Here is a 21471-nt window from a genome sequence, read left to right on the forward strand (position 1 = left end):
GCATATGCCAAAATGTAGCCTAATTATAGAGTCACCCCACAGCACTCGGGGCTCTTTATGAACAGTCAGTCCCTGTAACGATGGCTGTCCATGCAGGGATGCCACTGACACTCCCAACTGACCTCACCGAGGTACCGTGGCCTTGGGCCAGCCACACATACAGCTCTCTCTTTTGTTTGGGATTTAATTTTTCTACTTCTCAGTGAAATACCTCCCACCTGAGCCTAATTCCCCCTGTCTATGACCAACCCCCCCCCCCCCCAAACACACACACACACACTGCTGTAATGAAAAGCATAATGCATATTCTTTAAATAAAATGTTTTCAATGTAGACATGGTCACTATGCTGTTAGTTGATTTCTGTCTTACCCTGGGGGCATCCCCACAAGGCCTCCAAAAAGCTGGTGTCTTTTGTTTCTTTTAAAATACGTCTAAAATCTGTAAACTACTGAAGCCGAGAAAGGCAATTGAATATCATCATTCTTTACAATGTTTTCTCATGAAAACTGAAGAATTTTCTTGAAATCTCGGGCCTTCGTGTTTTAAAAGGACTGAAGCTTCTGTACAGTTCAGTTTACATGGAAGACGTAAAGCTAAGCTTTGCTGCATTTCAGATCCAGTGGTGAGTGAATTCCTTATGCTGTGTCTGGTAATTCAGTTACAATGTAACGGTCTGAGGAATGCCATTTTCTACGGTTTTTTCCATCTTAGTCTCTTACTCTTGCACAGAAGCCCACATGATGCCTGCTTTATCAAATTCTGCCTTACAATAAATTTTTGAATTAGAAATTTTTGAACATAGACCTATGCTTAGCAAGTATGTTGTTTTAACTGTCTTGCTAAGATGCAAAAGAAATGAATATGATATGTAGGGCTTTGGGGCTGAGACTTACTGTTTTCATACTTTTTTGTCCAAAATATACATGGGGGCTGCATGATCTAGAAGTTGGAATTGTTTGGTATTTTATTAACCTGCATGGCCTATCATGGCTTGTGTTTCTATTCATGTAGTCAGGCATGTAGCCACATAGTTAAAAACACCTACAAAACTTTGTAAGCACCCCCACCCTCCCCTTCAAGAAGTTTGACAGCGATCAGACACTTGCAGCCAGTTACGAAAAGTCCGTCCGTCCCTCTGCCGCAGACTGGCAAAATGAATCAAGGTGCACCCCCTTTTGCAAAATCTACTAAATGGGATAAGTTAAAGCACTTCTCTCTAAATAATCTACCCCCCCCCCCCCCCCCCCCCATAGTACCTGCAAGTTTAATTCAGTGTCACTGACACTACAGTCATCTTTCCATGATGCGTCTGTGCAGGTGTTTGTGTGCGGTCTGCAGCTGGGTGTATATCCATCCGTAACGGGGAATGTACAAAGCAGCAAAGAGGCACGGAGGCCTGTGAACTGAGATCCATGGGTTCGGCTGTTGTACCCTTGAGAATAAATCTTAACCCAACTAAGTAAAGTCAGCCAGCTGGAGGAATGGGTGAAGTATAAAACTAGATCCGCCAGGCAGCTACAGACCACGAAGCTAAATTTATAAACATGCAGGGAACAAAGGATTTTAGTTCACAGGAAGTAAATACCAGATATTACCAGCACATTGTCTCATTCTTCCAGTCAATCTCCTTTGATAGTCTATAAATCATGGTCAAATATCTCAATGATGCTGTAAGTGGTCAGAGATTATGATGTGAGTGTAATGAAGACGTCAGCCATTCTGTTTATTTACAGAATTCAGCATGAGTTCCTATAGCAGGTATTTCTTACACCTGTTCATTCATCCTTTCTGCATACCCAAATGTTGTCTGCAGTGTGTGTTGTACTGTGAATGTTTTCTTCCCACAACAAACAGGAAAGAGGTTCTGAGGGGACAGAGACTGGGCTGTACGTCCTACCAGCAGTACAGAGTATAGAGAGTACAGAATGAAAACAGGCCAGGACAATCTGTATTTTTTTTTTAGTGTCATAATGACTACTAAATGTACTGTTGCTGTATATATTTATCATATATTGAGAGGGAATTTAAGTGACAATTTTTACAGCAATAAAAGTTTGGAAGCACAGTGAAAAAAAATTAAATAAACCATGCTGAAAAATAAAGAAAGGAGACAGGATTGAGTGTTGACAGTGTCACAGAAGGATGGTCTGTCAGCATGAAGGATGGTTTCATGGCGGTGAGGGGTAGAGCAGGGACCAGACCACAGCACAAGGTAAGGATGGTGTCCCTTATTAACCGCGTTAAAACATTCATCAGCAGAAAGAGATTCCCTGAACAGAGCAGGGCAACATTCGTGTAGATGAGAGGTCAGGAGAAACACTGCCAATTTTCAGGAAACAAATATGTGCGTGCACACACACACACACACACAGACACACACACAGGTTTGTAATTATATCTTTGTGGGGACTCTCCATTCATTTTTATGGGGAAAATTCTAATCCCAATATGAAGGCCTTAACCCCCACCCAGCCCTAACCTTAACCATAAGTAACCAAACTAAATATGATATTTTTGCCATTTTTAATTTTTTTGATTGCATTCACAGATCTTTGTGGGGACCTGAAAATTCGTCGAAATAATGTAAAAATCTTTTTACTACATTGTGGTGAACATTTGGTCCCCTACAATGTAATATATACATAATTCACACACACACACACGCACATACACACACACACACACACACACACGCACACACATATTGATCATTTTCTCCTCTTGTATCTGACGGGTTATTTATATGGTAATGCTTTGTGAGGCCTGCACTCATTTTCCTACTGATCCTCTGCAGTTCCTGCCATTCTGCTGGCGCAGGCTTCTGAGTGTCTACAGGGGAACAGATAAGGCTATTTAAATGGATGGAGCATCATCCAGCGGGGTTATCGGACAGAAAAGCATCGCGCCCAGTCTGCTGCCTGCAATTCCCGCCGCTCTGCCCGCTCTCACAGATTTCATTTTCGCGGCCTGAAGACACAGCTGTGAGGGAAGCAGCATTCAGAGGCACTTTACATAGAAATTGTTCTGTCTGTCTTAAACTATAACACTCTACATACATTAACTCTGCACGGACAGCCTCAGATAACAATGTGAAGTGATGGGATTTTATTATTTTTTTGTGTGCAGCTTATCTCCAAAAACAATGGAAGAAATAAAATGGGAAGAAAGGACAAATAAAAGAAATAAATGAGATGATAGAAGGAGACAACAAAAGTGGCCAGTTATTGCTGCCCGTAATAATGTACAGAGCTACAGTATAGTAAATGCTACACAGCTAGCTGAAGTGAGCGTCTGCAGACATGGTTATCCCTGCTAACTGAACCCCCTGCACACCCACAGAAGAGGTGCCTTATGGGACATTCTGCTGAGGCAGCTATACCCCGGCATGTTTAGGAAATGCACAAAGCACATTCACATTAGAATGCACCAAACTGTGTACGTCTGCAGCACCGTGCAGGGAAATGCACACGCTGCATGCAAAATGCGATGCAGGGAAAGTGTTAACCTAAAATGCACACACTTCTTCCATATCACAACATGCTTTAGCAGGAAATGCATATGATGCATGAAGACCACAGTGACCCACGAGGCTCAGCAGGGTGGTGCACACAAATATTTTGAAACAATGGAACTGTGTGTTTGCATGTGTGGGATTGTGCATGCAACATTAAACACCAAAAGCTGCTGCATCCTACAATCGTGCATGGCAATCACACCTGCACACATGCAGGCCGGTGTGTATATATTGCTTATTTATTCTAAATATTTTTTTTTTTTATGTTTGCCAGTGGTGTGAATGATGAGTAGAAACTTTATCTATTTTATTTTTTTGCAAGTCTTTATTTCATCACAAACTGTGTGGTGGCCCTGGAGAATGGCGGCCACGTGGGACATGGCACACAAATGTTTGTGCTCATGTCTCCTTATTTTATGAGATCACAATAAAGAATCTTGATGTGAATCTCGAATCAGCATGAGCAGAGTCACACCCAGTGCCACAAGAAAGCGTCAATTTTGCAAAAGAGTTACCATGGCATCCAGGCATGTTAGAGAAGAACAGGCCCAGGGTGACGTCCCTGCAGGCCCTTCCCCAGCTCAGGACCCCCAGGGCTGCTGTAAATGCAACATATCCAGCTTGGGCACTGATCCGGCTTGCGACGCTGGCTGGCCCCTGTTCCCTTGTCTATGGCATGGGCGCCTGCAGCTGTACACCTGTACACACTGAGGGTACCCTTGGCATTTAGACTTATTATTATTAGGCTTTGGTTACATGTTTTTGTTTGGCATTGTTTTTGTCTGAAACAGACACATAAATAGAGGAGTAGGGCTGCAGGATTCTGGGTAAAATATCGCATTTTTCCCCCCCATTCAGAATCCAGATTGCAATTTTTTCTCACATTTCTTGAACAATTTATTTCTCTCTTTATTTTTATCTTTTATTTTGCATTACAAATTGTCTTTATGATGATGGAACAAAAAATATGTAGACATGCATGATATATTGGTCAACGCCTATATTTAAATGTTATCGATATTTAAATTTAGCAGCACAGGAGCTAAAGACACAAAACTGAAATAACAAAGATGATGGCATTGGACGATCAGTCGTTTTACATAGTGAGGACAAAGAATTTCATCTGCTCATTCAACACTTATGAGTGGTGTTACAGTACGGCCCCGCAATAAAATCAATCGTTTGTTTTCCACAAAATTAACAACTATGTAACCTCATTCCACTAAACTGCACCCGCAAGCTTCACTGTTGGCAATCCCCCCCCTTTGTGGGAAGTGGTTCAATGGTTAGCTGCATATCAGTGTCTTTGACAAAAAAAATCAGTTGTATATTTATTGGTGGTGCAGTAGTTAGCACCTCTAGGACCAGGGTTCGAGTCTCCGCCCTCGCTCCATGTGTGTGCAGTTTGTCCTCTCAGTGTTGCCGTGGGTAAGGCTGCCACCCCTCCCTTATCATACTGATATCATACATGAACTGGAGTTACCACATTGTCCATAATTGTGAATGATGTGTATGTGGGTTTAATGGTGCTGTGATGGCCTGAGATGGCCACAACAACATGTTGCAGTTACCTGGGGTGAAATGGGAAGTGGTGCATGCATTTTATTGGTCCGACGGACAAACGGCCTGGATGGTCATGGTTCCCTTTTAATCCCCAGTGGCAGTACCAACAGGTGCCCACAGAAGGGGGATGAGGAGCTGGGTTGTGGCATAGTTGTTTGTTATTTTTTTATTTAGGTTTTTCTTTATAAAATTGTTTGTATAATCTTATGGGCTCAATATGTTATGGGGTTTATTTAGTTAGTGGCATGTAGGTATAAATGTTATGGTAGGGTTCCCCCCTTGTGTGTGTTGCTGGATTGATCACCCAGTATATATGTTTCCCCAGTGTGTTATTTAGGAGGTCAGTTGTGTTTAGTGTAGGTTGGGTTATGCTTTGCTTTAATTTTGGTTTCATTCTGTTTGGTTGACCTCATTTTATTGGGCCCTGGATTTTCCTTTGTTGGATATGCTTTTGTATTTTGATGATTTTTCGATTTTCAGTAAAGTTTTTGGTTAGTAACTAATTCTGTGCCCCTGAGTCTGCTTGCTGGTCCCTCACAGGTGCCAATAGAAAGTTCCACATTGATGCACCACTAACGTGATCATTACTGATATGAATGGGACTGTCAAATAGACTTTGCAGTGCAGGAAGAACACAATTGATTTGTTGTATAAAAATTAATTTCTAAATGCAAGAAATGCTAAGCATAAACTCTCGTCTGCTCTTTATTATATTATTATTTCCTACCCCCTCTTCCTGTCACATGGTGTACCACAGTCCTGTAACAATAGTCGGGAATGAGTGTGTGTGTGTGTGTGGGGGGGGGGGGGGGGGGGGATAAAATCCTGCAGGCACCACAGTTACTTGCAGCACCATTTCCTGCTCTAATTGTATGGGACACAGTGTGAATGTGAAAAACTCAATATTTTCATTGGCATGAGAAAGTGTTTATCTGCAGTTTATACCGTAGTGTTTGTCCCAATAGCTGTGCATGTATTATTTATCTGTACAATTTGTATACTTGTACAATGCATTTTGCATTTCACTACCCAATATTTGACTGAAGCGGTTTATATTAAGCACCTTGCTCACCACCGCCAAATCAGGGCCCTCCTAGGATTCAGCCTGTAACTTTCCATCCAGTTCCATAATCATCATGCTTTCTCATTCTAGAGTCATTCTAGAATAAATTAAAAATGTAGCAGAATTCCCCATAATGATTGACATTGTATGCGTGTGCATATTTAATAAACCCACAGAAGCTAATAAGCCCTCTGGCCGGCTGCATGCCCTGCCTAAGCCTGCCCTGTATGCCGGCCTCCACTTTGAGTGAAGAAAGTGTAAATTGTGTGTAATTACAGAGTTGGAATGCAGTATTTACACACCGGAGGCCTTCTGCCACCAGCAATAAATACAGCTAATTACATCCTTTATGCTCCAAAGCCCCCTTATCTCAGCTTAGCAAGTTGCTGCGCACCCAGCACTTAATTACGGAGCAGCCATCCATTGGAGAGTTTATGTTCTAAGTCACCTTTTCAAATTGCTTTTAAACACACGGCTGCTCCCTCCACCAGCACGGCCTGTGCCCACTGCTCTTTATTCATTAAGGACAGAATACAAACAGAGTCCAAAACTGAAATCACAGTCTCACTGGGTTTGGGTACGAATTACTAGATAAAGGAAGAATTTGGTTCCTGCTGGGCAATGGGCCCCAGCTCCTGGGTGGGCCTCCTGGTGCTGATTGTGGAAGTTCAGGCTGCTCTTGCCACTGGGTCTGGGCCAGTGGGCAGATCCACCGAGATCCGCGCGACGGCACCACGTGTCTCGGCTCTGAGGGATTCCCAGGCAGCGGTGGGACTGGCTGGCATTGTCAGGCTAGGCTGAGGGTATACACTGCCGTGTTATGGGTTGTGGAAAAAGAAAAACCATAGCGGAGTTGACATAAAGGAGACAGAGAATGAGCAGAGGGAGGAAGAAATGGAAAGAGAGAGCAGAAAAAGTGGGAGGAGCAACCAAATGGGGTGTCGTAGGGGACGAGGCAGAGGGCGAGGCGGAGGAGAAGTCTTGCTGATGCAAAGCTTTTCTGGAGGCTCCAGCAAGGTCAGTCATTCTTTAGGGCCTTGGGAGGGGGGGGGGGAAGCAAAGAGGTTAAACATAACATTTATGGCAGTAACACAGCACCTGAAAAATACCTCTGAAGAACATGTGAGATTTGGGGCTGGGGAGGCTGAGTGTTACTGTGGGATGTGAGCAGAGTGAAATGCGACCGCAGACGGGCTGAGCCTGGGCCTGCACTGCCGCAGCTCCCGGCCGGCCTCCCCCAGCAGACTCATAGCTGGCCATTTATGTATATCCCACTTCTTCACCCTAGCAACCATTTGCCAGTGAAACTCTGGCCTCTCCCCTAATGCTAATGGCCGCAGGGTTTCTAGTGGCAGCAGAGAGATGTTCTGATAGAGCCTCTTGTCTGTGTTCCCTGAAGACTGCAGCACCACACGGCACTCACACCGCTGCCCTTTGCTCTTCCGAATATGTCAGCATGAATCACTTCCCTCACCAGTCAGCTCCTGGCCACACATGATGGGTAGCTGGACTATGTAGCACGCTGCTTCAGTAATTAATTTGTTGCATAAGCATTCCATTCATATTCATAAGTAATGCAACTCCAGAGGGGTGAAAATATAATCAATGAAAACAACAACATGCAATGGGCAGCAAACACTAATCTGAATGGTTATGGATGACAAAGCCTCAGGTATGTTGCATGCACACACGCATCTGGGCCAGAGGCAGGACTTTCAGAAGCTAAGCTCGGATATGGATATATTCATTCATGTACTGGAGGACATCTACAAGTGAAGCTGAAGGCTGCACTCCAGCACCTTGCTGATGATTGCTGGTTTGGAACCAACACAAAGTGCAGACAGAGTTGGAGGTAGCTGGAGATGTTGGCCATACAACCACACTGTTCCCAGGAGCTACTCTCCAGATTCTGCAGAACCCACTTATAAGACCCCAGATTGTTTTTACTCTCCGGTACATCAAGCGCTTTCCCACCAATGTTCCAGAACCTGGTTCCAGGGCTGTTTCATCTGGGATCTTTTGTAGCTCTTGGCTACATTCATGTGTCACTTTCCCACCACACAACAGTAACTTTTATGCTAAAGAAGCGTGAGAGACACAAAAGGCACAGTAGGTTAAATTTCACACATAACTTCATACAATTCTACACTGCCATCACTGAACAATGGGGGATAAGTAAGTTGTTTTGTTAGTTATTTGTTAGTTATTGGGGGGATTTGATTGTGCAGTCAAGAAACAGGACACAGCATTTTATTTATATTGTACTTATAAGACCCGCAACATGATTATAATTCATTATTAAATCTGCCCAGCAGATTGATGTTTCATTTTCCACAGAAAATACACAGAAATATGTAATTTTATTCTACTATTAAGCACTAGCAAGTTTCATCAACAGCACCGCTGATATTACACAAAAGTATATCAGAAATCTATCAAATTTTCTGATGCAGAAATACGGAGATGCAAGAAAAAAAGGTATTCATTAATGCATTTAGTGTAAATGAGATACACTTCTGCATGATTTCTAAGATAGTGCTGGAGCTTGTGGTCAACCAGCCAGTACCTTGTGGTCAAACGAAAAGTGCCTAGTATGGAGTAGGGACTAAAAAAAGGTTCCGGAAGAGCTTTAGAGGAACTACTATCAGTTCCTGCGTTGGGAAAGCGAATGAAGTTCCTGGTTCCTGAAAAAAGTCCTGGTTTTGGAAAAAATTTAATGCAGAAACTGCCAATTGTAATGCAAAGAAGGTAACTTGGAGATAGACCCCGGGTTGCAGGAGACCAGATGTTTAATGGACAAGCCGGTTGCAGACAAAGCCATGACAGAAAGCAAGAATCGTGGTCGGGACGGTTGCGGGAGGTCGAGAGCCAAAGAAGTCAGTCCTACGATTAAACACAGGACGAGAAAACGACGGGGAAGGAGGATCGATGGAAACGGGTAAGGCAGAGATGTCAGGCGAGGCAGACCAGGAAGACGGGGTGGAACAGGCAGGTCGGGAAGGCAGGGCAGGGCGGGCAGGACGCAGCAGGCAGGGAAAACGGGAGAGACAAAAGACAAAAGAGTTCTTGGTGATGTTCCTGAACATGGCAACAATACTTCGCATTGTCTGTTTAGTTCTTTCCGCTTAAGAAGCGGAGCTAATCATGGGAGATCTCCCGCAGCTGCTACGTCCCGCCCAGGTGCTGCTATTTTTGCACTTTTTGCTTAATTATTGTCTTATTTATACCTCTGTTAAGCCTTTTATGGCTGACATATGTTTGCTGCTGTTACACCTACACTGGCAGCTTCACTCTCCAGATCTCCGCAGAGTGCTTCATTAGGACCCTTTAATGGTGCTTTTACAGTCTTGCAATAAAAGTTTTCCAGTAACAAGCCAAACAATACCTGGAATAGCTAGAGGATCTGCTCGCAGTTCATGTAGATCACGTGACCCCGAAGTCACTAACCTCTGCACCTGCCCATTAGTCAGAAAATATTAGAGAAGTAATCAATCATCCAGGCCACTGCTATATGTGCCTTGCAGCAGCCACACCTGATTGTGGAAAAGCACACACAGAGACACACACACACAGATTATGTATCTATATCTTTATGGGGACTCTCCAGTCATTTCTATGGGCATAACCATAATCCCAACTATGACAATCATAGACCCTATGCTTCCCCAATCTTAACCATATGTAACCTCACGGCTGTATGTCACATAGGAGACCAGACTATGCCACCTAAGGCTCTGCCCCTTAAGATGTATGATGGTTATCCCCAGGATTTCCACGCACAGCTACATTGCATAAACACACAGAGACTCATATACCAGTACTAAAACCATTTATTAACACAATACTTTTAAAAAAACCCAACTTACAGTATAAATTACATCAATTACCAGCAGGTCACAGCATGACTAAAACCAGATCACTGAGCAGGAAGGAGAGGTTCAAGTCAAAACCCAGGTACTGGCAGTCCAATTCTGATTGTTACACCACGACCAATAAACCAGCCAGGGAGAGTGATTACCTGGAGAAGGAGGGGGAAGGAAATACCACAGCAAACACACCAAGAGCTCACATATCCAGGTGCAAGTTACCAACACATAAAAAGCACAGCAAACCACAGCATAGAGTGAGTGCTTCTTAATTCACCCCTCAATCACTCCATGCAGTGCCACACCAAGGCCACACCAACCCCCAAAACCCCAGAACCACGTTCTCCGGCTCTATGGATGGAAAGAAGATCAATGATAACTTCCCTCAGAACTCACACCAATTAAACCAGCCAGTACCCAGTTAGTCTTAGTAGTGACCACTCACTTGTTCACAACCATACCAAAAAAAACACAAACCACATCATCTTCTCGCAATTAAAAAGGAAATCAAAAAACGGAAACAGGCAAAACAGCAATGACAACTCCTGCAGACATATGCACACAATTTATACCATATCCACCAAAATACATGAGTTCAGGAATTATTATATACACCATATATCCACCAGCATCATACCTGGGCTTTGGTATAAACCCAGACACGCCCCCGTCACCCGGTCTAGATCGGTAGTTATTATATACCCAAAAAAAGAAAAAAAGAAAAACATACATTGCCACACCATTCAACCATCATCGCTTAATACCTTGCATTGCAGCCCGACACAGGACAACCAGCAGCTCACAACGATCCCCATCGCTCGCAGAAATGTCACAGGAACACCGTTTTGGAGTGTGTTACCCCACAATAAATCCCGTTTATTCGTATCCACGGCTCCCTTCGCCTGCTTCCCTGTTCCTGACGTGACAATGGTTCAGATTCACAATTATGATTGACATGTATCTAACTGTAATATGAATGCATCTTTATTCCAAAATGGCATGCATGCTCAGGTTGATACATTTTGCCACGGCTGTAGGCCCCCTCCATTGTGGTTCTGCCACGTGGCTGGTGTTGGCCGATGACGACAGTGCTCAGCGCAGGCGTATAGGCAAAACCCCACATGAATTCCCATCTTACTGTTCCCATTCATGTCGTATGGCCATGAATCAGATATGTCATCAGATCACACATGAAAGGGACTCAAACCTGATTTGAAAAGATCAGGGCCGGTATGCATAAAACTTCCTAAAAATGGTCTTAAGAATCGTCGTACACTTGGACTTAAGAGTAAAAAAAAACTTAGCAAAAAGTAGGACCTAAGAGCATTGTATAAAGCTGCTAAAAGTAACTTTCAGCAAAGTCTAAGCCCAATTCCTAAGTGCTGACGGAGCCAGCATTTAAGTGTTGTGAAATGAGGACTACAAATAAAATCCCGCCACCCCAAATACTGAGTTCAACCAATAGAGGAGCTGCACGGTGAATATATTAGTGACATTAAACCGTTAATGTACAGCTTTATGCAACATACCTTTCTGTGATTATACCTTTAATTGGTTGTACGAAAATCTACCTAGCACATCACCGATCAATTTCCACTAATAGATGCACAAGTTGTATAAATTATGGGTCAAACGCAAAACTCATAGCAAGACATTGGATTCTAAAAGAAAACCAAACTGGACGACAAACAAAACGGTTCTTTTGGCACAGTTGGTGCTTAAATGGAAGGAGGTAGTGCGAGGAAAGTTTGGCCCAGCTGTTACAAGCACGGACAAAAAAAGCTTAGGAGGCTATTGCAAGCTCCGTAAATGCTGCGTCACCTCGGACAAGGCGTTCAGCAGAGGAATGTGAAAAAAGGTGGTATAATGTTTTATCGACCTCGCGAAAGGAAATCACAGTTTATAAAGTAAGCATGCAAGCTACGGGTTTGTGTCATTACTTATATTGCTCTTATGACCCTCGCTATAATAGATGATGATGATTATTTATTATTATTATTATATTTTTCCAGTTGCCAAAAACGTAGCATCATTATCACCTTCAGTTCAACTATAAGTGCATTTTTAGGTGACGTAGGAGATTGTATCCGGTTCCTAATTAGGTTGGTAACAAAATGAATGCCCTCATGACCTCAATTCATTATTGTCGTACGTCTGCAGGACGTCCTTTCTTTGACGGAAAGTGCACGGTCTGGGTGCGCGTAGTGCAGCTGCCATCATTCAACTCCTAACTGGCTTAGCAGTCCTCTCCAGCTCTCTTAAATAATTTAGGAGCTGAGACCAAGTCTTAACACTTAAGAAAGTTTATGCATGCCACTTATTCTTAAGTCTGGGAGTAGGAGCAAAATCACGTCAATCTTAGAATTGTGAGGCATTTAAGAGTGAAATTATACTCTGAGAAGTTTTATGCATACCGGCCCAGAATTTCCAAGTTCCTAGTCAGAAACTTAAACTTGAATGCCCTTGACCTAAGCTCTGCATAGAATCATTCTCTCCCTCCTTTCAGATACTGGTATTACCGCTGCTGCTCTTACCAGGTTTACATCATACTTCAGTGACCGACAGTATTTTGTTTCTATCGTCACACAGATCTGTTACTGCTCCTCTCACACAGGGTGTCCCCCAGGTATCAGTTCTAGGTCCAATACGCTTCACCATCTATATGCTCCCATTAGGTCAAATCATGCATCACTATGGCCTCAGCTTCCATTGCTACAGTATGCTGATGACACTCAATTATATGTAAGTGCTGATACAAGTATATCCATGCCACCATCTTCACAGAATGGCTGCCTCTGCAAAATCAAGCACAGGATGACTTACAGCTTTTTATAGCTTAACTCTGATAAAACTGAAATTCTTCTGGTTGGTACTAAATCACTCCTGTCTACTTTGCCTGAGATACAAATCAATGTCATGGGAGTCCTAGGTGAACTATCAAGCACAGTCTGTAACTTGGCCATAATTTTCAATGAGTTCCTTACCTCACTCATATGTTAGTTCTCTAGTACAGACTGCATTTTTTCAGCTCCGCAACATCTTCATCCATTCCTCAGTGCTACCGACACTGAAACACTAATCCATGCCTTCACAACTACCTGCCTTGACTACTGTAATGTATTTTTCTCCAGCCTCCCGTCCGGATTTCTCAGACCTCTACCACCCATTTACTTACACAAGAAAATCCACCCACATTGCTCCTTTTCTTCATGATTGGTTACCTGTCACTTATAGAATCAAAACTAAAATTTACTAATCAGTTACAAATCTTTCCATGGACTTGCCCCTCAATATCTGTCTGACCTTACTGTACACAAATTCAGATTATGCTCTGTGGCTGGAAGGCCGTTCTGAATGACAGCACCTGCAATGCTTCCTCACAGTCTGCGAAAGGTGAAGTCTGTTAATATCTTCAAGCTCCAGTTGAAAACTCATTTATTTCAGGAATGCTATAATGTGTTTACCAGTATGTAACATTCTCGTTGTTGTTGCCGTGAGCACTGCTCTATTATGTTGTATTTGTCTGTATTGTAAAGCATCCTTGAGTGTGAGAAAGGTGCTATATAAATAAAACGTATTATTATTCAATCGGTCATACGTACAATACTGTCCAACTGCTCTCTGTGGACACGTTGCTATGATGTTGGTACGTGCAAAATACCAAATAATGTTTTCTTATCAACTGACATTGCAAACAATAGCTGACAATGAACCTGGCTAGAAGTGGGGCCTGTTTCATAAAGCAGGATTTATTTCTTAACTGAATAGCCTGTCAGGATTTATGGTAGTCTGGGCTTAATGTGAGCAAACAAAGAAAGACCATTTTAACTTGGGTATCTTAAATCCAACAGGTTATCCAGCTAAGCAAGAAATCCTGGTCCCTGGAATTGTTAAATGTGTCATGACTCACGGGGCATGGACCAGAAAAGCAGGAGCAAGACTAAAGGAATTGGATGAACTTCAGGATTTAATTGGGAAAAGACAAGCAGGAACATATCACCACTGCACAACGTTAATGACCGGACTCCCACAAAGCACACAGACTTAAATACCCCAGACTAATTAACACAACTCAAAACAGCTGACACACGAGGTAGTGAGGGGGGCGTGGCACACAGGAGGATTGGCACGAGCAGGGCATGACAAAATGGCTTTCCGACTGGTACTGGAATGGGTTTAACTCGAATGTGACATCATGTGAAGTGAACCACAAGCCCCTCCCTTGTTACCCAGGGACACATAAAACTCGGCAAAATCAGGTTGTCCAAATGTGTTCACGTTTGTACAACAGTGTGGAGTCAGCTTAACAGATCATCAACAGACTTTGTGAGGAAGTGTTTATGCTCAGGATAATTTTCCACATGTGCCTCCATGTTCATGCTCATCCAGCAGCCACTACTACGTCTAGGAGCTTATTGCAGACAGCGAGAGGCAGGGGACACACTGGTCAGGATGTGTTCCAGGTGTATAAGAAACGATATGAATATGCATGAGGATTGGACCCTTATTCTGGGAGTGATACCGGCTTGCTTTTGTAGAAAAGCTGTAGATTTATGGCAATTTGGAGATTTAAGATGGAACCCAGAGGCGGAGACTTTGAAGCTTTAAACATCAGAAACAGGCCCATGCAGTCCTGTGCGACTCATCTCAGCCTTAAACATAAAAAGCAAAATGCTGCAAATTGGAAGTAAAAAGTATAAGAAACTTTGAGGCTTTTTATTCCTGGGAGAGCAAAGGCACAGCTATCAAACAGCCCGAATAAATATTAAACCTGACTAGAGGTACCTCTAGAGCACTCACACCTGATTCAGGCTTTCCCTCTAATCCACGGCTTTCATATTTATCAAAATATAGCAGTTATATACTTTTCAGCAGCATGAACCAATACAAAATTCCTTTCATTCATCCATCCATCCAACCATTTTCTGTACCTGCTTGTTTTATTCAGGGTCACTGGGGGTCCAGAGCCTGTCATAGAAGCTGCAGGTGCAAGATGCAAGGCAGACACCAGTCCATCGCAGGACACTATCTGAAATTTTTGCAATAACTTTAATAACTTTAAGTTCAGTTCTGCTTGATGCATGGGTGCACATACAGTACACAGCTGGCTTGATTATTAACAACATCTGCCTGTTAACATGAACCGGCTGTTGCTTCATACAGCAAATCATGTGGCTACAATTCAATACATGCAGCCTGCAGATAGAGCCAAGAGTTACAGTTATTGTTAGACTAAGCATCAGAATGGCTGAGATCTAATGATTCAGGTATGAATGTGGTGTGATTGGTGATGCCAGACAAGGCGTCTCCAGCCTCTCGGAAACAGCCACCATCGTGACTCTTTTCTTCTCAATAACCAGTGTCTAGTGATAAAAAGAATGGTATGATGAATGAACAACATTCAGTGAATAGCATTTGACACCAAAATAACCCTTTTAATGAGAGAAGTCATAGGACAATGGCCAGAGTCATTAAAGCTAACAGGACAGCCACAAGTGCAACAATAACAGCTCAGTACAACAGGGGTGCAGAATGGTTTGTACTGACCCACTCATCTACCCTTGGATCATATCCTACATTATCTAGATGTACCTAATAAAGTGGCCACTTAATTGAATATACATACCTTCTGCAAAATCTGTCCGTCTCAAATTCTCAGAAGCACTCACAATATCTCTGTACATCTTGACTGTTTTTCTCATTTTCTGCTCGGTTCCAAGCCAGATCCCCCAGGAAAGCACAGGTCAGGCTAGCTGGGCTGTGTCAGCTGAACGTTTCCCTGCCTGCAGAATGAGAGGAGAGATGCGGGTTCTGACCCTCAGGGATCTAATCTCGCTCCTCATTCCCATCCCTTGCTCATCCTCCCCCCCTCCCCACCCACCCAGGAGACGAGCCTCCTCTCTCCTCTTTCTCATTCCAGCACTCTCTTTCAATTCAGCCCAACTCAAAACAGACTCATTGCCATCCCAGAGGCACTTTTGCGTTCCTGAAGAGCAAACCCAAACTTAAAAAGTGAGGCAATGTAAAATATCAGGTAATTCTGAAGAATAAAACAGTGAAGAAGTGGACAGGTAAAGTTTGAACTACATATGCTTCTGAAATCTGTGAGATTCCTGTTCCTCTTATGGTTCTATCTTCTGAAATCATGCTGTTCCAGGGAGGTTAATCTGTCCTTGTTCTAAAATATGAGCACAAAATGCAATTTGTCTCTTGTAGTTATGTAGCCAGTCATTTCTTCATAATCAGGGCTTTTCCCTTTGTGTTCAGCCTTTCATGGAAGATTATCACAATGTTTATGACAGACTGCCAGGAGGGGTGGATTTCTCTATATACCAATGAGGTTTAGGGCTTTGGGCAGTACCAGTAACACTGATTACCAACTGAGGCAGGCACTGGGAACAGCCCTGTCATTCTACTGTAAGATTATACTTTTGCACAGCACTTAATACATGTACAGCCCTTTAAATTAAACCACTTTCACATGAAATCCGGCGGTGTGCTGATTTCAGGAAGCCGATGCCTCTGATGTCACACAATCATGAAAATGTTGCTTAAATGAAACTAAGCTGTACAGCATTTGTCTTTTGGACAGCTGGTGATGACAGATACCTGAATCAGTTACTCACTTGAAAAAAAGTTTTATTTGCCAGCCTATATAAAACTGATAATAATGACACTTTATTGATCCCGTAGTTAAATTCTTTTTGCTCATCCCATCTTGCTCTCCATGACATATGTAGGGGAAAACAAGCTTGGCAGTGAAGGGCAGCCACCTGCAGCGGCATCCATGAAGCTGGGGGTTAAGGGCCTAGCTCAAGGTCCCACAGACATGTAGCACAGCTCTACAATTAATAATTGGGATATAGAGGTATTACTCCGTCTCCCCTTCTCTTAAATATAGAAAAAAGCAGCAAAATCACATTCCCACATCCCGGTGCTGTAGACCAGTCTTTCCCAGCCTGGTTCTTTGGGGACCCCCATAGGGTCCACAGTCTTGCTCCCGCCCAGCTTCCTGCCAGACAGTCTGCACCGGAGAAAACATGGACCGTCTGGGGGTCGCTAAGGACCGGGTCGGGAAACACTGCTGTAGACAAGAAGAGAACCCAGCTCACTTGGGGTGTTTCTCAATATGCGTACTTGACCATTCCCTGTGTTCTTGTGTTCCCAATCTTCCATTGCCGAAGACCAGTTCCAATTCTAAGAATAGAAGTACTGAGGATGCATTTGTTTTTGGGATACAAGTTAGCAAGAAAACTCCTTCCAAGATCACAAGGACAGTCTTTGCTTTCTTGGTATTGAGAAACACCCTCAGTCTGGCACATAACCTGCATGAATGTGTGTCCCCCTCCGACCACCATACCATAGAAACATTACAGAAATCATTTCACTGGCTCAGACAGCCAGTCATCTAATTAAGGTATTCAGACAGTGGGACCTCAGTGTGGCTTATGACACCTCCTTCATTAAGACCAGAGATATATATTAAACTAGTTCAGTACTTCATTTTTAGGGACAATAATTAAAACAAAAATAAACCGTAGTATAAACCCTAATAATGACTGCCATATGGCAAACAAGCGAGAAACACAAAATAAACAAAAACAAAACAGAACAATGGAGACATGGGTTTGTAACTTGATAACAGCACTGGAGACAAGGTAAAATGGGCAGAAATGCTCACACACTGAAAGCATGAATCAAATTAAAATAATTTTTTCTAGGTAAAAATCCAAGCATATGGCTTCAAAATGTTTAAAAGTTTTGCACAGTTTGTTGAGTTTTATAAACAGAATGAAGTTAATTCTTCGCAAGGACAATATGGAGAAAGTTCCCTGATTCAGAAGCATCCTGAGAGGCTGTTGTAGAGCCTACCCAGCATGGGAACGGAGTGGGCGGAGCCTACCCAGCATGGGAACGGAGTGGGCGGAGCCTACCCAGCATGGGAACGGAGTGGGCGGAGCCTACCCAGCATGGGAACGGAGTGGGCGGAGCCTACCCAGCATGGGAACGGAGTGGGCGGAGCCTACCCAGCATGGGAACGGAGTGGGCGGAGCACAAGTTAACAACTATGTATAGGATTTTGATCTTAAGACATTTAGGTTTAAATGCCTCTACTTTACTTTCAACGTACGCATTATTAAAAGAACAGGTACTGAAGGTTACGGAAGAGGATTAGAGCCACCATGAAAATATTTGAATTCTGAATTTAGAAAAAAAAAGAATTCAAATAATATTTTCATGGTGGCCCTAATCCTCTTCCATAGTACGTCAAGGGTGGTTCGAGTATGCTGGAGATCATTAACCATTAAGAAAAAGTCTATCTTCACTGCCTCTTCCCCCAATAACAGGCTTGTCTAGAGATACATCAGAATGCAGGTAACCCTCAGTTAAGTACTGCGATATCCCTCAAGCCGTCATACTCTAATGGGCCACATTCATTTTCTGCCTATTTTTCCATCAGCCTGGTAGAATCCTTTGCCTAGAGTTCACCCTTTCAAAAGATTTGTAATGTGTATTCGTATCATACTTAGCGAGGGTCTCTCCTGCTCAGCTTCTTAAGCACCCATATTGCCTGATACTGGAAGCTTACAGAACCCCAAGTCCCCACTGCTGCAGGTGCTCAGCTCTCACACATGCCCCACCCAGTGCTAATTAAGACACTGTCTAGGTTACCATGGCCACCACCTGTTAATCAATGTTTCATGCCCCCCTATTAATGTATATCTAACCTTTTCTTCAACACTGCTGTTTAGAATCAATCCCTGAAAACATTTTGCCTCACTACTAAATAAATTGAATGCTTGGGATGCAGAAAATAATTGTTCCTAATAACAACACCTCCTAATTGTGGTGTGGCAGCTGAGCTGAAGAACACGGCTTGTTAATGAGATCAGCATTAAGCTGGGCTCATTTTAATCTGAGTGACTTAATTACACAAATTTCATTACAAAAACCCATGAAACCAAAATGGAAAGAAAGTAGAGCTGATTAGACATGTTTATGCATTGTGATGCTATACAACAGAAGGCATGACATCACAAAAGGCACTGTACACAATCCGAGCTTTTTACGACCTGTGCTTCAAGGATGTGACTCACCTGACCTGGCAGCATTCTGGTTTTCCTTCAAGCTGAACATAATGCAGTTTTACTATTCTGTCCATCCCTCCACTTTCTGTAAGCGCTTCTCCTATTCAGGGTTGCAGGGGGTCCAGAACCTATGGGTACAAGGCAGGGATGAGGTGCCAACCAATCACCAAAACACAGTTCACACTTACAGGGGCACCCAGAGGAAACCCCTCAACACCACAAGGAGAACAGACAAACTCCACATACATGCGCCACAGCAGAGAACCTGTACTTGTCGAAGTCTAGTTCCAGAGGTGTGAGGCCCCAGTGCTAAATACTGTGCCAACATGCTGCCCCAATTCTATTGTTAAGAAATATTAATGCTAAATCTTACAACTACAGTTTTTCAGTGAAGTATTGTGAGTTCTGGAGCAGGTTGCAGATAAAGATCTGACACATTTACAAAAATCACAGAAGACAAAAAGCCTTAATTAGAACATAAAGCATGCAGGTGGAAGCACTCAGGAGCAGCTCTCCAAAGCTCCACGCCCTCATTTCTCCAGACCAGATGCTTGTTACACTTATCTCAGCCTTTTTACTTTTGATTGCAAGCAGCTGGTCATCACTAATTATAAACAAACTAGCAAGGTGGTATCATCCACTAGAGCATTTATCTTCTGCCAGTTGCAAATGAAAATAAAATCTAATAACTTAATCAAACTTATTTGTCCAACTCAGACAATAGCACTTATTTGTACAAGATTGACTCAAAATTTTAAATTGGACTTCAGATTAATATTTTTCTAACTTAATTGAATGCAAGTGCAGTTCTATTTCATAGACCAAAACAGCATAAATTAACTGCACCCACATTAAGGGGTTGAGGGGTTTCATAATGCATTCATTATGCATTCATAGAACATTCAGTGCACCTTCATAATGGTTAACAAATTAAGTTTGTTATCATATAATGTTCATTATTAATGTACAGTATATTAAAACTGGTAAGATGTGTTAGGATGTCGGTATATTTACATGCTGCTTATGAGTGTTCTATGAATGCATTATGAAGGTGCAATGAATGTTCTACAAATGCATTATAAAAGCATTATGAAGGTGCAGTTAATGTAAAGCCTTACCATTTATTTAATGTCTATTAAAGCTGTTAAGGTATGTTACCATGTTAAGATATACTTACATGTTGCTTATGAATGTTCTACGAATGTAGGGTGACCAGATAATCCATGTCAGGGAGGACACTTTGAGCTATTTCGGGTTTTACAAACTACTTTCAAATTAAAAGGCTCTTGTGCTCGCCCAAATACTTCAGCTCTTCTTGTGCTTTGACTAGTTTGTTTCCTTGACTGAAAGACTCATCCAGCTGTTTCACATTAGCATTAGTGACACATGCATGATTATAGGAGATATCAGCACACAGCAAGAACTCGGTGCCCAAGTGAAATCCAGGTCCGTTTAATTGAAATGGTTATTTACAATTCCTGTCCTAGCTCAGTGTCCTCCCTGACATAGATTATCTGGTCACCCTATACAAATGCATTATGAATGTACACTGAATGTTCTATGATTGCATCATAAAGGCATTATGAGGGTGCAGTTAATGTAAAGTGTTACCAAATAATGTTTAGTTTTGTGAAACCAATAAGAAACAAGTTTGAGAACCACCACTGCAGAAAAATGGCATCTATATCAAAAGTGGTCTTTATCCTGTAAAGGGTCACAGGCGGCATTTGAGACAAAGCAGAGGACAGCTTTGACCGAACACTGCAGTATGCACGCGTACGTACACACACACACACACACACGCACGCACACACACACGCACATGTAGGGTAAACATATCCTTATGGGGACCGCTCATTCTTTTCAATGGGAAAAATTCTAACGCTAACTATGACAACCTTAACCCCTACCCTGCCCTAACCATAACCATAAGTAACCTAACAAAATACAAGAGTTTTTGCATTTTTAGTTTTTTCATGGCAGTCACCGATTTTTATAAAATAGTTTTCCCTTATGGGGACCAGGAAACCGGTCCCCATAAGGGAAAAAAAATGGATATTCATCACGTTATGGGGACATTATGTCCACATAAGGATAAGTAAACCCGCTCGCGCACACACACCCACACACACACATGCACACACGCACGCAAGCACATATTTCTATTTAAATCTTTGTGGGGACAGTCCATTCATCTGTATTGGCAAATCTCTAATCCTAACAATGACAACCTTAAGTTCCAGCCCTAACCTTAACCATAAGTAAGACTTCTGGCATTTTTGATTGCAGTAACAGATTTATAAAATTGCTAAAAGTTTTCCCAAGCTAAAATGAAACATGTTTTCCCATTGTGGGGACAAACCCACACACACAG

At 42.6% G+C, this 21471-nt stretch overlaps 1 long non-coding RNA gene across 3 annotated transcripts; it reads right to left on the reverse strand.

Annotated features, from left to right (window-relative positions):
* Nucleotides 1–7061: 7061 nt before the first annotated feature.
* LOC111856807 (uncharacterized) lies at nt 7062–19647 on the reverse strand. 3 transcript variants are annotated; one of them, XR_002841234.2, is made up of 5 exons: nt 19344–19647; nt 19107–19225; nt 15635–15791; nt 14940–15371; nt 7062–7178 (listed from the first exon to the last, which is right to left on the reverse strand). It is a non-coding gene; the product is annotated as an uncharacterized lncRNA (long non-coding RNA). The 3 variants fall into 3 exon arrangements; XR_002841236.2 differs by lacking the exons at nt 7062–7178; nt 14940–15371; nt 15635–15791 and adding an exon at nt 16631–16850 and having other exon boundaries at nt 19344–19646; XR_002841237.2 differs by lacking the exons at nt 7062–7178; nt 14940–15371; nt 15635–15791 and adding an exon at nt 16631–17092 and having other exon boundaries at nt 19344–19646.
* Between the last annotated feature and the right edge of the window lie 1824 nt (nt 19648–21471).

Source organism: Paramormyrops kingsleyae, chromosome 17 (genome assembly GCF_048594095.1).
Source record: "Paramormyrops kingsleyae isolate MSU_618 chromosome 17, PKINGS_0.4, whole genome shotgun sequence".
Taxonomy (NCBI): domain Eukaryota; kingdom Metazoa; phylum Chordata; class Actinopteri; order Osteoglossiformes; family Mormyridae; genus Paramormyrops; species Paramormyrops kingsleyae.